Source organism: Lithobates pipiens, unplaced genomic scaffold (genome assembly GCF_037356315.1).
Source record: "Lithobates pipiens isolate NorthernLeopardFrog02 unplaced genomic scaffold, aLitPip1_a1.2 Scaffold_41, whole genome shotgun sequence".
Taxonomy (NCBI): Eukaryota; Metazoa; Chordata; class Amphibia; order Anura; family Ranidae; genus Lithobates; species Lithobates pipiens.
The window spans coordinates 5,265,947-5,285,904 of NW_027507861.1; the positions used below are offsets into that span (position 1 = coordinate 5,265,947).

Below are 19,958 nucleotides of genomic sequence, written 5' to 3' on the forward strand. Positions count from 1 at the left end.
TTCCTGTAGGAAAGCAATATTTGATGACCATTTTTTCAACTCCTGCAAAATCTGATATCTCTTATTGGGACTATTTAACCCTCTAACATTATATGTAACAATCTTCAACGGGGCCATCTTTCATGGAGATTGGTTATAGCCCACCATAAACATTCCATCATGAAGCCAAAAACAAAAATAAACGTATATTTTTTACCTAGATCGATCCAGTCGGTACACCCTTCATTAATAAATGTGAAACAACAACATATTCCCCCCCCCCAATATTTTCCTCCCTCCCTTCCCACCCCCCCACCCCTTGCACATTGAATATCAATGTTATCGTCCTCCAGGCTAGTGCCTATTTACTAGACCCCAGCCCTGGTTGGACCTCCTTGAGGGAGTATAAGTGCCCGCGTGGTCCCCCGAGCCTCACCCCCTTTCGGTTGTGGTCTCGGGGGAGCACGCGTGCACCGCCCAGCCCCCGGCACATACCTCCCCTCTTAGCGAGCCTACTCAAATTCATCCTTGCCCAAAATCTTTATTCTTTTTACTTCATATTCAGTTTATTGCAGAATTCTTTCGAGTCCTCTGGGAATCTCAAGGTAGCTGATATCCCTTGGTTTTTGGCTATCAGATATGCGGGGAAGCCCCATCTATAAGTGATCTTCTTCTCTTCCCCCTTCCCCTCTCCTCCCCCTTCCTACCCCTTTACTATTCTTCCCCTATTCCTTCTCATTAACCTGTTATTATTTATTTACCCCCCTATTTGCCTCTTCCACCCCCCTCCCCTCTCCCCCTATACAACGAAGGAGAAAGGGAGAGGAAGGAGAGGAAGAGAGGCCCTACACTCTATTCCAGGGTTGTTCTCTTAATTTCGTCCAGTCTAGGGGTTTTTTCTCCCAGTTTTCTATATTAACACATGGTATATTCAGTTTATTGCAAAATTCTTTCAGGTCCTCTGGGAATCTTAAAATGGCTGATATCCCTTGGTTTTTAGCTATCAGACATGCGGGGAAGCCCCATCTATAAGTGATCTTCTTCTCTTGTAGTTGATTTATTAGGGGTTTCAGTGCCCTTCTCCGGCTCAATGTTTCTTGTGAGAGGTCAGAAAAGAAAAGCAACGTAGCTCCTTCATATTTAATAGTTTCAGATCTTCTTGCATCTTGCTGAATTTGTTGTTTTGTTTCGTATTGAGTGAACCTCACAATCACATCTCTCTCCGTCTCGGGTCTTGACTTCTCCCTTATTTGAATTCTGTGTATTCTATCAAAAGCTATATGAGATGTTATTTCTTTTTTCATTATTTTATTAAAGACTTCTCGAAGCACAGTCTCCAACTCAGTGCTTTTCACGGATTCTGGTAGGCCACGGATTCTTAAATTATTACGCCTGTTCCTGTTTTCCTGGTCTTCTAATTTATATCTGATATTTCTCATTTCTATCCAGTCCATATCCGCCCTTTTTTGTAGTTCCGAAATAGCTTTTTTATGCTCTTCTAATTGTATTTCCGAGTCTTCTACCCTTTTTAATACGTTTTGGATATCTGCACGGGTTGCCTTTAATTCTCCCTTAATCATCCCTTCCAGATGTGACATCATTTCTGCCATATCCTGTTTAGTGGGGAGTGAATGGGGGTTGATTCCTTCTTTTTCTAATTCCCACGTCTTTCCTGATTCTTTTTGTTGATGTCGTTCTTTCAAGCTTTTCTGTGGAGTTGTACTTTCCTCTATATTAAGTTTTTTATTTATCTCTTCTTCATGGAAGGGTGATGTTTCTTCTCCCCTTTCAGCCTCCTTTTCCTCCCTCTGGTCTACTCTGCCCTGGGCCATATAAGTTTTTATAGAGTTCCCTTTCCCGCTTTCTGTTTGTCCCGCTTTGGCTCCCCTCCTTACCATTATCCCTTCCTCCCCCCTTCCCCTTCAATTTAATATTTCAGATTTACGTAAATAAGTGTTAGTATTATTTAATTCTATTACCAACCTAGTCACCCCCCAGTTATAACTCCTCCTGGGGAGCGCACTCTTTCCTTATTTATTTCCCTTCTTTTCCCCTTCCCTCTCCACTTCCCTCAATGTATTTATATTCAAATCTGTTTTCAGTTACAATACATTCACAGTATTATTCAATTTTTATATAATTTTCCAAAGCTATATTTTATGTATATTGTATACCCTCACACTTAAAAAAAAAAAAAAAAAAAAAAAAAAAAAAAGGGGAGGATTTTCCTTTATACTCTGTATGAACAGACGATCTCTCAGTTCACTACTCAGAGAACCGGTAACTGTGTATTTACACACACACAGTTCCGGGTTCTCCATGTGCCCCGAGCGATCGTGGGAGCCCGGAGGTGATTGAGACCGCACTGGCATCAGCTCGGGGAACGAGCGGAAGCGTGTGCGCACCCCCGGTGGCACGCGAGCACCCCCTAGTGGCCATTTATGGCGCCAACGTACCATAATGGCGATTCGTGCAGCCAAGCCTTGCTGCTGAAGTAGAACTGCGGCAGCTGGTCGGTATGCGGTTAATTTTGTTGGGAAACTGGAGCTCTTCTATGAAGATCCTCAATCTATTTCCTTCAAGATTGATCACCACATGCAGAAGGTTTCATTTTGTTGGTTTGAAACGTTGGGAGTTTTCCCATAACACTTTTCAGTTGACCGTATTTTTTTTTTTCATTTTTGCTTGTTCTGGGTAGAAATATATTTAACCCTTAGCACTATCAGGGGTCACATGTCTGCACTTTTTCAATATTCTCTATCTACTAATTCACTCATTTGTACTTTCATTCAATGTACCTCACATGTTCCTCAGATATTCACTGATTCAGATCGATCCAAAACATTTAAAATGAAAAGATTTATTAATTGCTCTACAAGCAAAGTGATTTACATGTTGGAATGTCCATGTAGAAAAATCTCCCAGAACAATATGGCTCCTTTTGCCCCTCATATTACAATAGGCTGAGTGGGAAGCAGTTAATATAAAATGTTAAAAAATAAAGTAATTTTATTAAAACCCTTTTTTTTTACAGAATTCTGTTTTTTTTTGTTCTGTACAGGTGGACTGAGGAACCAAGTTTTTGGTCATGCTGGTCTTCATCAATAAAACAAAGTCACATTGGAAATGATCCATTTGGGTGTTATAAGTGACTGAAAGTTTTTATTGCAGTTCACTGGAGGATTCACAAAGGATTCAAGACATATCCATGTTCTAAAAGTCATAAATATTTTGGATCCTTTTCAACACTGATCCAGCCTCAGAGGACAACAGGAGAGAAGTCATTTCAGTGTTCTGGAAGTGACAATGGCTTTATAGTAAAGTCCATCCCATGTATACATAAGAGGAGTCATTTCAGAAGATATTTCTTGTTTGGAACGCAACAAAGGTTTTACAATGGAGGCAAAATGTATCACACACCAGAAGATTCACAATAAAGAGAAACCATTTCAGTGTTCCGAATGTGATAAAACTTTTACAACAAACTCAAAACTTATTGCACACCAGAGGTTTCACACTGGAGAGAAGCCATATGAGTGTTCTGAATGTGGCAAAGCTTTTACACAGAAGTCAGATGTTATCATACACCAGAGGATTCACACTGGAGAGAAGCCCTATCAGTGTTCTGAATGTGGCAAAGCTTTTACAACCAAGAAAAACCTTATCAGACACTGGAGAGTTCACACTGGAGAGAAGCCATATCAGTGTTCTGAATGTGGCAAAGCTTTTACACTAAAATCAAATCTTATCGCACACCAGAGCGTTCACACTGGAGAGAAGCCATATCAGTGTTCTGAATGTGGCAAAGCTTTTACACAGAAGTCAGAATTTATCATACACCAGAGAGTTCACACTGGAGAGAAGCCATATCAGTGTTCTGAATGTGGCAAAGCTTTTACAACCAAGACATACCTTTTCACACACCAGAGAGTTCACACTGGAGAGAAGCCATATCAGTGTTCTGAATGTGGCAAAGCTTTTACACAAAAGTCAGATATGAGCTCACACCAGAGAGTTCACACTGGAGAGAAGCCATATCAGTGTTCTGAATGTGGCAAAGCTTTTACACAGAAATCATATCTTAACAAACACCAGAGAGTTCACACTGGAGAGAGGCCATATCAGTGTTCTGAATGTGGCAAAGCTTTTACACAGAAATCAAATCTTAACACACACCAGAGAGTTCACACTGGAGAGAAGCCATTTTAATGCTCTGAATGTAACAAATGTTTACAGTTAATACCGGGATAATCTGCAACCAGAGGATTCACAAGCTTCAGCAGAGAAGCTTGTAGAGAGGAAAATCTGGAAGAAGGGGGTATTAAAGGAGTTGCGGGTGTCCCATTAGCTTCATAGCCCCAATGTTATCCCATAAGGTAGGGATGAAGTGAAAAGATAAAATGCTACTTTATAAAAACAAAATCTGCAAACTGGAATGTAATGATCGGATGCACTGACTTTTTTTTCCTCATAATTCATATATTTATCTTTTTTATGGAGCTTTAACAGAACATGTAATGCATTTTCATCATTCACTAACTGGGCAATGTTACCAAGTGTTTTCTTCATTGCCAGATCCTGAGCTAATACATGATTGACACTGTCGCAGTACCAGGGACTAGGATGGGGTCAAGTGGCATCTTGCAAAGCCTCTGAAGCCTCATTAAGAGAGTCCATTCCAGGTTCTTCTGACTGTTGATACACCATAAGTCAGGGGTCACGGCTCCAGCTAAGCACACTTTCTCCAAACCTCCCCTCCCATGATAAACGCCCCCTTTCCATATTTTATCTCCTCTCACGGGTGACATTTTTGCAGGCAGGTCTGAGACTGGGACACCAGTGAGGGAGAAGTCTCTGTTTGGTGAGAAAGCAATCCCCTAAGCTGCCGCAGGCCTTCCCACACTGGGTTGCTGCTGTTTATGGGATGTATTTAACAGTATCACTTAAGTTCAGCTGGCTAATTGTATTCCATCTGGTTCTGATGAAAGTCTCTGGGATCTCATCAGGTGTAGAATGGATGTTCTTGTTATCTTCATTCTCTGTTTAGCTATTACTCCTCTCCATAGACTATTCACACAGCACACCTACAAGAGATCGGGGGCTGAGTGTGAGGTCATATTCCTACCACTTCTGGGGACTGAACTTCCTCCAGCTGGGGTTCACTTTAACCTTTTCACTGCCAGAGCTCTTTTTGCATTTTTTGCACACATGTTTAAAAAATAATTTTTGCCTTGAAGATGATGGAAATATACCAAACATTATATATTTTCTGAAAGCAGACATCCTAAAAAATAAAATATTGGTAGTTAAAATTTTTTACGTCACACAATATTACCTCAATGGTCTCGGAAACACAAAATGTCAGTAAAAAAAAACACTAAAGTGAATTTTATTGAAACAAAATGCAATAATTTACCCACATTTTTGGTAAAATATAAAAAACAAGGTATCGCAAAGTAAATAGATACCCAGCTTGCCAAACCTTAAATTATGTGTGCCGTGAAATGGCGACAAACTTCAGTAACCTATATTTTCTATAGGCAACACTTAAAAAAAAACTCTATAGATATTAGTTTAGTGTTACAGAGGAGATCTGGCTCTAGAATTCTTGCTCTGACTCCGGCGTGCGCGGTTATATGTAACGTGTATCGCAATCAACGTTTTCACTTGTAGGAACCCCTGAGGCATTTGTTTACATTTGTGTGTGCATATATGTGGAGGTGGGGCCATTTTTTTTGGGGGGGGGGTGGGGGTTTATGTACTTGAGTGTAACTTATTTTTTTTTCTTTCATCACAGAGTGGACAGAAAGTCCTGTATGAGATATCTAGGGACTAAAAGACCCCCAATGTCTCCTCTGGGCTCCACTGAATGTTTTGTGATGCAGATCACACTGCAAAACACACCCTGAGAGGCTGACCTGGAAGTGACATCATAGACCTTGCTTTCTGGGTCAAAGCAAGAAGGGGAGGAGAGCGGACGTGTGTCCGTCGTTCTCCCCCCGCCCCCGCACTCGCCATGTTGGTCCTGGGAATGTAAAGGAACGGATCTGGACAGCCGCACTCCAATATAATCACCTTTTATTTAATAAAAAGAGTGGCTGCAGCAACAGGATTGTGTGTTAACCCCTGCTGTCAGGTCTGTACGATGTGAGGACCTGGCAGTGAAATGGTTCATGACTCTGAATGGACAGATCTCTTTTTGGTGTAAAGTTTTCAAAGAACACTTCTTATCCCTGGAAATGTTATGACGTTGGCATTAAAGTGTAACAAGTTTTTGTTTTGTTTGGTTGGGTTGTTTTGTGGGAATGATTTGTGTGTTGTGAGTTCTTCTTTTGTTGTAAATTGGAAAATGAAATAAAAAAATTTTGATTGAAAAAAAAAGTGTAACTATGGGCAGATCAATAATTACATAAATGGTGCAATCTGTCATTAGTATAGAAGATTTTGTTTTTCTGAGTTTCCTCTTGTAACATTTTTATTACCTGTTGATCCTCCCAGTGGATGTTTTAAAGAAAATGGAAGGGAAACTAGAAGGGCTGGAGGGTAACCAACCCCCGGGACTTTTAACCACTTTCAGACCGGACCATTTCGCTGGTAAATGACCAGAGGTCTTTTTACACTTTGGCACTGCGCTGCTTTAACTGGTAATTGCGCGGTCATGCAATGTTGTACCCAAACAAAATTTGCGTCCTTTTCTTCCCACAAATAGAGCTTTCTTTTGATGGTATTTGATTGCCTCTGCGATTTTTATTTTTTGCGATATAAACGTAAAAAGACCGCAAATTTTGAAAAAAAATGATATTTTCTACTTTTTGTTATTAGAAAAATCCAATAAACTCAATTTTAGTCATACATTTAGGCCAAAATGTATTCAGCCACATGTCTTTAGTAAAAAAAAAGTCAATAATTGTATATTTATTGGTTTGCGCAAAAGTTGTCACATCTACAAACTAAGGTACGTTTTCTGGAATTTACGCAGCTTTTAGTTTACGACTGCCTATCTCATTTCTTGAGGTGCTAAAATGGCAGGGCAGTACAAAACCCCCCCAAATGACCCCATTTTGGAAAGTAGACCCCCTAAGGAAATTGATAAGAGGCATGTTGAGCCCATTGAATATTTTATTTTTTTGCCTCAAGCGATTGAATAATGACAAAAAAAAAAATTTTTTTTTTTTTTACACAAAGTTGTCACTAAATGATATATTGCTCACACATGCTATGGGCGTATGTGAAATGACACCCCAAAATAAATTCTGCTGCTTCTCCTGAGTATGGGGATACCACATATGTGGGACTTTTTGGGAGCCTAGCCGTGTACGGGGCCCCGAAAACCAAGCACCGCCTTCAGGCTTTCTAAGGGCGTAAATTTTTGAGTTCACTTCTCACTACCTATTACAGTTTTGAAGGCCATAAAATGCCAAGATGGCACAAAACCCCCACAAATGACCCCATTTTAGAAAGTAGACACCCCAAGCTATTTGCTGAGAGGCATGTTGAGTTCATGGAATATTTTATATTTTGCCACAAGTTGCGGGAAAATTACAAACTTTTTTTTTTTTTTTTTTTTTTTAACAAAGTTGTCACTAAATGATATATTGCTCATGCATGCCATGGGCATATGTGAAATGACACCCCAAAATAAATTCTGCTGCTTCTCCTGAGTACGAGGATACCACATATGTGGGACTTTTTGGGAGCCTAGCCGCGTACGGGGCCCCGAAAACCAAGCACCGCCTTCAGGCTTTCTAAGGGCGTTACAGTTTTGAAGGCCATAAAATGCCAAGATGGCACAAACCCCCCCCAAATGACCCCATTTTGGAAAGTAGACACCCCTAAATTTAGGGGTACACTAGTGAGACTAGGTAATAAATGGCGGGTGCCCTGAAACTATAAAAAAATAACTAACCAACCAGCGTCACCTGTAACAGTTATATGGTGATCACTGGTGAAAGGGTTAACTAGGGGGCAATTAGGGGGCTTTATGCGGTAGTATATGGGGGTCCCTGGCGCTATAAAAAGCTGCAGCGAACCTAAATACCTACCTGCCTAACTAGCGTCACCTGTGACACTAATACAGCGATCAGAAAAACGATCGCTTATTAGGCTGGGTTCACACTGGAGCGATGCGGGAACGCCACGAATGCGCGGCGGGTTCCCGCATCGCATGCCTCCCGGCGGCAGTTCACACTGCCCTATGCGAACTGCTGGGAGTGTCAGTGAAATGTTACTGACACCCCCAGATCAGTTCGCATATCGCAGTGCGATCTGCAAACTCGGATCGCATGGTGTGAACACCCATGCGATCCGATTCTGCTGCGGGCCAAAAAAAGGGTCCCGTGCGAATTTGCGGCGGGTGCGGCGGGTGTGGCGGGTGCGGCGGGTGCGGCGAATGGCTGAACTCGAATCGCACAGAGATCGGATGTGATTTGCACTGCAGTGCGGTGCGAATCACATTCGTTCTCATAAACCGCTGCAATGTGAACCCAGCCTTAGTGACACTGGCGACGGGGGGTGATCACGGGGTTAAACCTTTATTGGGGGGGTTAGGGGGGTACATTAGAACTAAAGGGGGCTAACTCTAACTGCCCTAACAGTTATTACAGTCACAAATGACACCAATGCAAAAAAAAAAAAAAAAATGACATTGGTGTCACTGTGACTGGGGGGCAGGGGTAATTGGGGGGGTGATCGGGGGGTAAAGGGGGGGTGTGATTGTGCCTGGCATGTTCTACTGTGTGTGTAGAGTGTTGGTGCAACTTACTGATCCGCTCTCCTCCGTGTCGGAACGAAAAATACCGACACGGAGGAGAGAATACATCACTTCCTCTCCTGTGTTTACATTACAGGAGAGGAAGTGATGTCACCGGGGATTTCTATTCGTCGGGAGCGATCGCGAGGGGGTGGCCATGAATGAATGGCCGTCCCCTCGTCCGGGATCGCTCCCGTACGAATACCGACCGCCGCAGGCACCGGGCGGGGGCCCGATCGGGCCCCCGACCCGCGGGAGGCAAGGGACGTACATGTATGTCCTTATGCCTGCCCGTGCCATTGTACCGACGTACATCGGCGTGCGGCGGTCGGCAACTGGTTAAACGGTACTCTAGTAGAGGCAGAACAGTCACGTGCCCAAAGTGAAATATACAAAGTTTTATTTTGAAATACAAACAAATGTTAAAAACATTGATAGAAAGGATATGAATACAGATATCAAATACTGATGTACAGAGCTGGTACAGGATCACAAATGACCATACATGTTACCAATCTATACATAAAGATGCTGCAATTTTCAACATGATTCGCTCTCTTGCGCTTCCTCAGGATGTTGCAGCTAGCGTTAAAAACTAGAAAATAAATTAAAAAATAAATAAATAAATTGCCAATATATTCATAAGAATTTTTTCAGGCAAAGTATGTTTATATTCAGTGTCTATTGATCAAACTTTAGACTAACAAATGACAATTTATAACAGATTATGAAAAACAAGAAAAAAATATTTGAGCATAAAGAATAAATATGAACAATGGTAAAAATAAAAAAAATAAAAAAAAGATTTCAGCCGTGGTAATCCACTCTTGCTATCCAGCGACGGATGATCATCTCTCCGGGGTCCAGCGATGGCTGATCTGATGCAGCGCCGCGAATCCATCCATCTTCTGTTTCCACGGAGGAGACACTGCAGGGATTCCGGTGGCCCGACGATTGTTATATGCGGAGGGCGGGGCCACCCGTCACCTGACTCCGCCCCCTCTGACGCAAGGAGAAACCTGGGTTTCTCCGTGATGTATAGGTGACCCCGCCCTATCTGATGTAACGGAAACCTGCCTTTGTTACATCAGAGGGGGGCGGGGTCACCCATACATCACGGAGAAACCCGGGTTTCCTCTTGCGTCAGAGGGGGCGGAGTCAGGTGATGGGTGGCCCCGCCCTCCGCATATAACAATTGTCAGGCCGCTGGAATCCCTGCAGTGTCTCCTCCGTGGAGACAGAAGATGGATGGATTCGCTGCGCTGGATCAGATCAGCCATCGCTGGACCCCGGAGATCTGTCGCTGGATAGCAAGATTACCACCGCTGGAATCTTTTTTTTATTATTTTTTTTTTTTTTAATAAAGGAATTTTTCAAAACTGTGTTTGTCTTATTTAACCATTTTTACACTTTCTTTGTGAAATAGTAGGGGTACTTTTGTACCCTCTTACCATTTCAAACAGGGGGGCAGGATCTGGGGGTCCCCTTGTTAAAGGGGGCTTCTAGATTCTGATAAGTCCCCCTCCTGCAGACCCCCACAACCACCGGCCACGGTTGTGGGGATGAGGCCCTTCTCCACATCAACATGGGGACAAAGTGCTTTGAGGGGTCACAGACCCCCAAAGCATCCTCCCAATGTTGAGGGCATGTGGCCTGGTATGGTTCAGGAGGAGGGGCGCTCTCTCGTCCCCCCCTCTTTTCCTGCGGCCTGCCAGGTTGCGTGCTCGGATAAAGGGTCTGGTATGGATTTTTAGGGGGACCCCCACGTCAATTTTCTTTTAATTTGTCGCAGGGTTTCCCTTAATACCCATACCAGACATGAAGGGTCTGGTAATTGAATTTGGGGGACCCCCACGCTTTTTTATTTATTTATTTATTTTTATCAATGACTTTCAATGAGTGTTCTCTGTATTACGGAGCCGACAATTCATAATAGCTGCGAGTGATTTTAAAGGACTTTTTTTCCTGCATAAATGACACTTTGTGCAGGAACAGTTCTAAGCACCAGAAACATGCGCCCCTTCACAGGCATACTATGGACACCCCCCCTACGAAATTTAAAGGAATATTACACTTTTATTGTTTCACTTTAATCATTATTAAAATCCCGAAAAAACGTCAGTTTTTAAAACTTTTTTTTGCATTGATACATGTCCCCTGGGGCAGGACCCGGGTACCCAAACACATTAGTACTTTAGATTTTGAACGTTGGAGTCCCATAGACTTTAATAGGGTTCTAAATTTCACACAAAGTATGCTATATACTAGCTCCGTCGAATCTTCTTTATACATTCGACAGACACCATAAGCCTTCAAAGACAGATTTGACCATAATTCATGTGGATTTTCGGACTAATGCAATTTTTGAACGAAAAACAAAATAAATAAAAACGAATTTCATGAGAAACTTAATAAATAAATTTTTCGGACGAAAACAAAATTTTTTACTCTGCACATATCTAATGTCTATAATAAGTCTTACCTGAAGCTACCCCAGATATCTCCTAAACCTGCACAATTCAGGAGATATCCCCTGTATCTTCACAACGTCATCGGCACATGCGCACTGAAGAAATGGCTAATTCATGCGTTGCTTCAGCTGGCGCACCGTTACCATGAGTGGGAGTGACGTCATCGCGGCTCTGACCAATCACAATGCTGGAGCCCGCGATACCCGGAAACAACTCCGGGAGACATGTCGCTGGGCAGACCAGTTTGCCGGGACCGCTGCGGGGATTTCGATCTAAGGTCTAGGGTTAGGGTCTTCATAATGAGTTGGTGTGCAATGCATACCAGCTAATTATGGCTTTGCCTTGCATATTTTTGTTGTGGATTTATAACCACTTTAACCACCTCAATCCTAGGCACTTACACCCGCTTCCTGCCTAGGGCATATTTCAGTTTTCAGCGCTGTCACAGTTCAGTGCCATTCAGCATCCATCCAGCAGAGGAAGCCATTGGGTATGAAGGATTTGAGAGACTTTGATGCAGGCTGCACTGAATTCTGGGAAATGTAGTCTGGGAAGAGGGCCTTGCATAAGAATAGAAGGAGTAATGGACTTCAGCTCACAGATATACACTCCTAACAGGAGGAGAAAGGAGCAGTTTTTCTTCAGGGCTTAGAGAGAGAACTTCCTCTTGCTATAAGGGGAGCAGAGTATGAACATCGTTGTTCCTGAGTGCACACTAGGGTTGCTACCTTCTCTTCATGCCAAACCCAAACACTTTAGCGACGCACAGCAATTTTATTTATAGTATACACTATAGGATTGCAAAAGACTTTAAACACCTTTGGGTGTCCCAGGGAGATTATAAATGTGGTGTGCTAAACATGCCAAGGCAAACAGTGGGTGTGGCCAAATTGAGTTAACAGATGACAACAGATTTGTGTGCGACTATCTTAGTCACTTGGGGAGCCACAGTTCAATCTGAATAATGTATCTGGGTTTCACGTGGACTGAAACCCAGACACAACAGTCAAAACTTGGACTGTTTGGCTGAATCCAAGAGATAGGTGGCAACCCTACATGGTGCTCCAACCTCCTTGGGTCGCTCTAAAATCCATAGGCTACTCAGTTTATTGGGGCACTCTATACATCATGGGTAGGGATAAGCCGAACACCCCCCTGGTTCAGTTTGCAACAGAACTTTCGAACGGACGAAAAATTTGTGCAAACTTTAGAACCCCATTGAAGTCTATGGGACTCGAACGTTTCAAATAATAATTTTAATGGCTAATATGCAAGATATTGTCCTAAAAAGGGTTTGGGGACCTGGTTCCTGCACCGGCATTTTTTTAAATGGACGTTTTTCCGGGAGCACTGATTTTAATGATGCTTAAAGTGAACAAAAGTGAAATATTCCTTTAAATATAGTGCCTGGGGGGTGTCTATAGTATGCCTGTGAAGTGGCACATGTCTCCTGTGTTTAGAACAGTCCCTGCTCAAAATGACATTTAACAGAAAAAAGTAATTTAAAACTGCTTTTCTGGTTTCGGCAAAATGTATGAAAATCATTGAGAAAAATGGCATGGGTAGCCCCCCCTGCCCATTACCAGCCCCTTTGGGTCTTGTACAGATATTAAGGGGAAGCCCGTACCCATATTAAAAAAAGGAAAGGCGTGTGGCCCCCAGGCCCTATGTACTAACAGAACAGCCATATACAGACGGTGCTAAGAAGACAGGGAATGTGTAGGTTTGTTGTGTTAAGTAGAATCTGTGTGTAATTTTGAACTGGTACATTTTTAAAGTGTAGCTCCAGTCTAAAAATCTACTTTTAAAATTTTTGGAAAACATAGGAAAGGGTTATAACCCCTGTATTTTTTATTTTTTTGCCATCCGTCTTTTTTCATCTCACTTCCTGTTGTCTCCTTGCATTTTCAAGAAGGAGTCGTTTGTAAGTTGGATGTTTGAAAGTAGGAGCCTACCCTATATGCTCTGCAGAAATGGGGGCCTAAGGTGTTGGTGTTGCCAAAACATTGTAAGCCCTCAAAGTGACTCTTGGTGGGCACTGGAGCGCCCTGCTGTGAACGGTTATATCAAGAATTGTAATTACATGCCCCTGTTAAACAGGGACTGAAAAATTGGGCCTTAGGCACTGGTGCTGTTGCCACGACACTGCAACCTCTCCCAGATACTCTAGTTGGAGTGCAATAATGATCGCTGCTGCAAAGCATTGCATCAAAAATTGTAATAACACGCTCCTGTTAAATAGGGGCTGAAAAATTGGGCCTTAGGCACTGGTGCTGGTGACATGACACTGCAACATCTCCCATATACTATAGTTGGAGTGCAGGAATGAGCCCTGCCGCAAAGCATTGCATCAAAAATTTTAATTACACACTCCTGATAAACAATGACTGAAAAATTGGGCCTTAGGCACTGGTGCTGTTGCCACGACACTGCAACCTCTCCCAGATACTCTAGTTGGAGTGCAATAATGATCGCTGCTGCAAAGCATTGCATCAAAAATTGTAATAACACGCTCCTGTTAAATAGGGGCTGAAAAATTGGGCCTTAGACACTGGTGCTAGCGCCATGACATTGCAACTTCTCCTATATACTCTAGTTGGAGTGCAGGAATGAGCCCGGCTGCAAAGCATTGCATGAAAAATTGTATTACATGCCCCTGTTCAACAGTGGCTGAAAAATTGGGCCTTAGGCACTGGTGCTGGTGCCACGACATTGCAATTTCTCCCATATACTCTAGTTGGAGTGCAGAAATGAGCCCTGCTGCAAAGCATTGCATGAAAAATTGTATTATATGTCCCTGTTAAACAGTGGCTGAAAAATTGGGCCTTAGGCACTGGTGCCACAACACTGCAACTTCTCCCATATACTCTAGTTGGAGTGCAGGAATGAGCCCTGCTGCAAAGCATTGCATGAAAAATTGTATTACATGCCCCTGTTGGGGCTGAAAAATTGGGCCTTAGGCACTGTTGCTGGTGCCATGACACTGCAATCTCTCCCATATACTCTAGTTGGAGGAGTGCAGGAATGAGCCCTGCTGCAAAGCATTGCATGAAAAATTGTATTATATGCCCCTGTTAAACAGTGGCTGAAAAATTGGGCCTTAGGCACTGGTGCCATGACACTGCAACTTCTCCCATATACTCTAGTTGGAGTGCAGTAAGGATCCCCGCTGCAAAGAATTGCATAAAAATTGTATTACATGCCTCTGTTAAAAAGGGGCTGAAAAATAGGGCCTTAGGAACTGCTTGCTGGTGCCACGACACTGCAACCTCTCCCAGATACTCTAGTTGGAGTGCAGTAATGATCCCTACTGCAAAGCATTGCATCAAAAATTGTATGTAGACGCCCCTGTTAAACAGAGGCTGAAAAATTGGGCCTTAGGTACTAGTGCTGGTGCCACGACACTGCAACCTCTCCCATATACTCTAGTTGGAGTGCAGGAATGAGCCCTACTGCTAAGCATTGCATCAACAATTGAATTACATGCCCCTATTAAACAGGGGCTGAAACAGTGGGCCTTAGGCACTGGTGCTGGTGCCTAGACGCTGCAGGCTCTCCCAGATTCTCTAGTAGTAGTGCAATAATGATCCCTGCTGCAAAGCATTGCATCCAAAATTGTAAATACATGCCCCTGTTAAAAATATGGGCCTTAGGCACTGGTGCTGGTGCCATGACACTGCAACTTCTCCCATATACTCTAGTTGAATTGCAGGAATGAGCCCTGCTGCAAAGCATTACATCAAAAATTGTATTACATGCTCCTGTTAAACAGGGACTGAAAAAATGGGCCTTAGGCACTGGTGCCACGACACTGCAACCTCTCCATAATACTCTAGTTGGAATGCAGGAATGAGCCCTGCTGCAAAGCATTGCATTACATTTTTTAATTACATACCCCTTTTAAACAGGGGCTGAAAAATTGGGCCTTAGACAATGGTGCTGGTGCCACGACATTGCAACCTCTCCCATATACTCTAGTTGGAGTGCAGGAATGAGCCCTGCTGCAAAGCATTGCATCAAAAATTGAATTACATGTCTCTGTTAAACATGGACTGAAAAATTGTGCTTTAGGCACTGGTGTTGGTGCCCCAACACTGCAACCTCTCCCAGATACTCTAGTTGGAGTGCAGGAATGAGCCCTGCTGCAAAGCATTGCATCAAAAATTGTAATTACACGCCCCTGTTAAACAGGGCCTGAAAAATTGGGCCTTAGACAACGGTGCTGGTGCCACAACTCTGCAACCTCTCCCATATACTCTAGTTGGAGTGCCGTAATGATCCCTGCTGCAAAGTATTGCATCAAAAATTGTAATTACGTGCCTCTGTTAAACAGGGGCTGAAAAATAGGGCCTTAGGCACTGGTGCTGGTGCCCCAACACTGCAACCTCTCCCAGATACTCTAGTTGGGGTGCATGAATGATCCCTGCTGCTAAGCATTGCATTAAAAATTGTAATTGCACACCCCTGTTAAACAGTGGCTGAAAAATTGGGCCTTAGGCACTGGTGCTGGTGCCATGACACTGTATACTCTCCCAGTTACTCTAGTTAAAGTGCAGGAATGAGCTTGACTGCAAAACATTGCAGCAACAATTGTATTACATGCCCCTTTTAAACAGGGCCTGAAAAATTGGACCTTAGGCACTGGTTCTGGTGCCACGACATTGAAACCTCTCCCAGATACTTTAGTTGAAGTGCAGGAATGAGCCTGGCTGCAATGCATTGCAGCAAAAATTGTATTACATGCTTCTGTTAAACAAGGGCTGAAAAATTGGGCCTTAGGCACTGGTGCTGGTGCCTAGACGCTGCAACCTCTCCCAGATTCTCTAGTAATAGTGCAATAATGATCCCTGTTGCAAAGCATTGCATCCAAATTTTTAAATACATGCCCCTGTTATAAATGTGGGCCTTGGGCACTGGTGCCTCAACAATGCAACCTCTCCCTTATACTCTAGTTGGAGTGCAGGAATGAGCCCTGCTGCTAAGCATTGCATCAAACAATTTAATTACCCGCCCCTGTTAAACAGGGGCTGAAAAATTGGGCCTTAGGCACTGCTTACTGGTGCCACGACACTGTAACCTTTCCAATATACTCTAGTTGGAATGCATTAATGATCCCTGCTGCAAAGCATTGCATCAAAAATTGTAATTACATGCCCCTGTTAAACAGGGGCTGAAAAATAGGGCCTTAGGCACTGGTGCTGGTGCCACAACACTGAAACCTTTCCCAGATACTCTAGTTGGAGTGCAGGAATGAGCCCGGCTGCAATACATTGCAGCAAAAATTGTATTACATGCCCCTGTTAAATAGGGGCTGAAAAATTGGGCCTTAGGCACTGGTGCTGGTGACTAGACGCTGTAACCTTTCCCAGATTCTCTAGTAATAGTGCAATAATGATCCCTGCTGCAAAGCATTGCATCCAAAATTGTAAATACATGCCCCTTTTAAAAATTTGGGCCTTAGGCACTGGTGCTGGTGCCATGACACTGCAACCTCTCACAGATACTCTTGTTGGAGTGCAGGAATGAGCCCTGCTGCTAAGCATTGCATCAAAAATTGTAATTACATGCCCCTGTTAAACAGGGGCTGAAAAATTGAGCCTTAGGCACTGGTGCTGGTGCCACAACACTGCCACCTCTCCCATATACTCTAGTTGATGTGCCAGATTGAGCCCTGCTGCAAAGCATTTCATCAAAAATTTTATTAAATGCTTCTGTTAAACAGGGGCTGAGAAATACGGCCTTAGGCACTGCTTGCTGGTGCCACGACACTGCAACCTCTCCCATATACTCTAGTTGGAGTGCAGGAATGAGCTCTGCTGCTAAGCAATGCATCAAAAATTTTAATTACATGCCCCTATTGAACAGAGGCTTAAAAATTGGGCCTTAGGCACTGGTGCTGGTGCCACGACACTGCAACCTCTCCCAGATACTCTAGTTGGAGTGCAGTAATGATCCTTGCTGCAAAGCATTGCATCAAAAATTGTAATTACACACGCGGGTTGAAAAATTGGCATAAGGCACAGGTGCTGGTGCCATGACACTGCAATCTCTCCCATATACTCTAGTTGGAGTGAAGGAATGAGCCCTCTGCAAAGCATTGCATGAAAAATGGTATTACATGCCCCTGTTAAACAGTGCCTGAAAAATTGGGCCTTAGGTGCTGGTGCCACGACACTGCAACTTCTCCCATATACTCTAGCTGGAGTGCAGTAATGATCCCTGCTGCAAAGAATTGCATCAAAAATTGCAATTACACACCCCTGTTAAACAGTGCCTAAAAAATTGGGCCTTAGGCACTGGTGCTGGTGACATGGCACTGCAACCTCTCCCATATACTCTAGTTGGAGTGCAGGAATGAGCCCTGCTACAAAGCAATGCATCAAAAATTGTATTACATGCCCCTGTTAAACAGTGGCTGAAAAATTGGGCCATGGGCACTGGTGCTGGTGCCACGACACTGCAACTTCTCCCATATACTCTAGTTGGAGTGCAGTAATGAGCCCTGCTGCAAAGCATTGCATCAAAAATTGTATTACATGAATCTGTTAAACAGGGACTGAAAAATAGGGCCTTAGGCACTGCTTGCTGATGCCACGATACTGCAAACTCTCCCAGATACTCTAGTTGTTGTGCAGGAGTGAGCCCTGCTGCTAAGTATTGCATCAAAAATTGTAATTACATGCCCCTGTTAAATAGGTTCTAATAAATTGGGCCTTAGGCATAAATAGGGGCAGAAAAATTGGGCCTTAGGCACAGCTGCTGGTGTCACGACACTGCAACCTCTCCAAGATACTCTATTTGGAGTGCAGGAATGAGCCCTGCTGCAAAGCATTTCATTAAAAATTGTATTACATACCCCTGTTAAACAGGGTCTTAAAAATAGAGCCTTAGACACTGCTTGCTGGTGCCACAACACTGCAACCTCTCCCATATACTCTAGTTGAAGTGCAGGAATGAGCCCTGCTGCAAAGCATTGCATGAAAATTTGTATTACATGCCCCTGTTACACAGAGGCTGAATAATTGGACCTTAGGCGCTGGTGCCACGACACTGCAACTTCTCCCATATACTCTAGCTGGAGTGCAGGAATGAGCCCTGCTGCAAAGCATTGCATCAAAAATTATATTACATGCCTCTGTTAACCACTTGCTTACTGGGCACTTAAACCCCCCTCAGTCCCAGACCAATTTTCAGCTTTCAGCGCTGATGCACTTTGAATGACAATTGCGCGGGCATACAACACTGTACCCAAATGAAATTTTTATCATTTTTTTCCCACAAATAGAGCTTTCTTTTGGTGGTATTTAGTTACAGCTCGGAGTTTTATTTTTTGCTAAACAAACAAAAAAAGATGCAAAAAAATAAAAATAAATAAATCATGTTTTAATAGTTTGTTATAAAATTTTGCAAACGGGTCATTTTTCTCCTTCATTGAAATGCGCTGATTAGGCGGCACTGATGGCTGCATTGGTGGGCACTGATGGGCTGCATTGGTGGGCACTGATGGGCTGCATTGGTGGGCACTGATGGGCTACACTGGTGGGCACTGATAGGCATAGTTAAGGCGGCACTAATAGGCACAGATAAGGCGGCACCGATGGGCACAGATAAGGCGGCACTGATGGGCAAAGATGGGCACAGATAAGATGGCATGGATGGGTGGCACGGATAAGTGGCACGGATGGGTGGCATGGATGGGCACTGATAGGTACCACTGATAGATGGGACTGATGGGCACTGATAGGTGGCACTGATAGGTGGCTCTGATAGGTGGCACTGCTGGGCACTGATGGGCGGCACTGCTGGGCACTGATGGGCGGCACTGCTGGGCACTGATGGGCGGCACTGGGTCGCAGCACCTTTGAGGCAGATTGTGGGCACTGTGGGTGGCACTGTTGGTGGCACTGCTGGATGGCACTGTGGGTGGCATTGTGGGTGGCACTGTAGGTGGCACTGTGGGCACTATGGGCACTGATGGGGGGCACTGATGGGGGGCACTTACTTTTATTCAGGATGGCACGGCGGTGGGCAGGTGGGCACTGGCAGGGGGCAGGTGGTCAGCTGTATTGCTGGCCGTGATCGGGACTGATGTCCCGATCACGGCCGCCGGTCAGCGCGAGGAGGAATAATAGCCGATTACCGGCTCCGTTCTATCACATGATCAGCTGTCATTGGCTGACAGCTGATCACGTGATAAGGGGTCGGGATCGTAGGGGGGTAGGGGGCTACCCTGCACCTTACACTAACTGCCCTGACACTTTTTACAGTCACAACTGACACTAAATGCAGTGATCAGTAAATAAATGATCACTGCAATCAGTGACACTGTGACTGGGAGGAGGGGCGGGGGGGATCGGGGGGATTGGGGGGTGATCAGGAGGTGACAGTGTGCCTATGGGTACCTACATCTCAGTGTAGTGTTGGTGCACTTACTATGTCTTCTCTCCTCACCATCCGGTCAAAAAGACCGCCCCACGGAGAGTGACATCACTTCCTCCTGCCTGTGTTTACACTACACAGGCAGGGGAAGCTTCTCATTCGCCAGGAGCGATCGAAAGGGGATGGCCAGAAACCAACAGCCATCCCCTCATCCCGGATCTCTCCTTAAGCGAAACGGACCGCCCCAGCCAGCGGGAGGGGGTTCGATTGGACCCCCCATCCACTGGAAGGCAGGCATGTACGGGTACGTGCTTGTGCCTGTCCGTGCCATTGTGCCGACGTATAATTACATGTGGCGGTCCTTAAGTGGTTAAAATGGT

The 19,958-nt window shown here is 44.1% G+C and overlaps 1 pseudogene; it reads left to right on the forward strand.

Moving 5' to 3' along the window:
• Positions 1-19,958, forward strand: part of LOC143956787 (uncharacterized) — an 802,170-nt pseudogene that overhangs the window by 472,865 nt on the left and 309,347 nt on the right.